Here is a 354-nt window from a genome sequence, read left to right on the forward strand (position 1 = left end):
AAGTAAAACGTGGCTATAATATTCCGTAGAGTTTACATCAAACTTGACCGCCTACTCTCCTGCAATTGCAAAAATTGCATCTTATATAGAAGAATAAGAGGGGGCGCCGAAAAGGAGGGTAATAACAGAGGCAAAGGGTAGAATGGGGAAATAAGGAGGAAAGAATGAAGGATGATTCCCTCCCCCGGTTGGCAGGGTCCTTTCTAATGAATCCTTTGAGGACAACATTATTCAGCCCTCCCGCCGTCTCTCATTTACGACCCAGAAAAGCCCCTTTCTTTTTCTCAACACGCTGAGTGACAGGTGGTGCTTCTGAGGTACACACACACTGTTGCTTGGTTTCGTACAGGATTT

Source organism: Penaeus monodon, chromosome 33, assembly GCF_015228065.2.
Source record: "Penaeus monodon isolate SGIC_2016 chromosome 33, NSTDA_Pmon_1, whole genome shotgun sequence".
NCBI lineage: Eukaryota > Metazoa > Arthropoda > Malacostraca > Decapoda > Penaeidae > Penaeus > Penaeus monodon.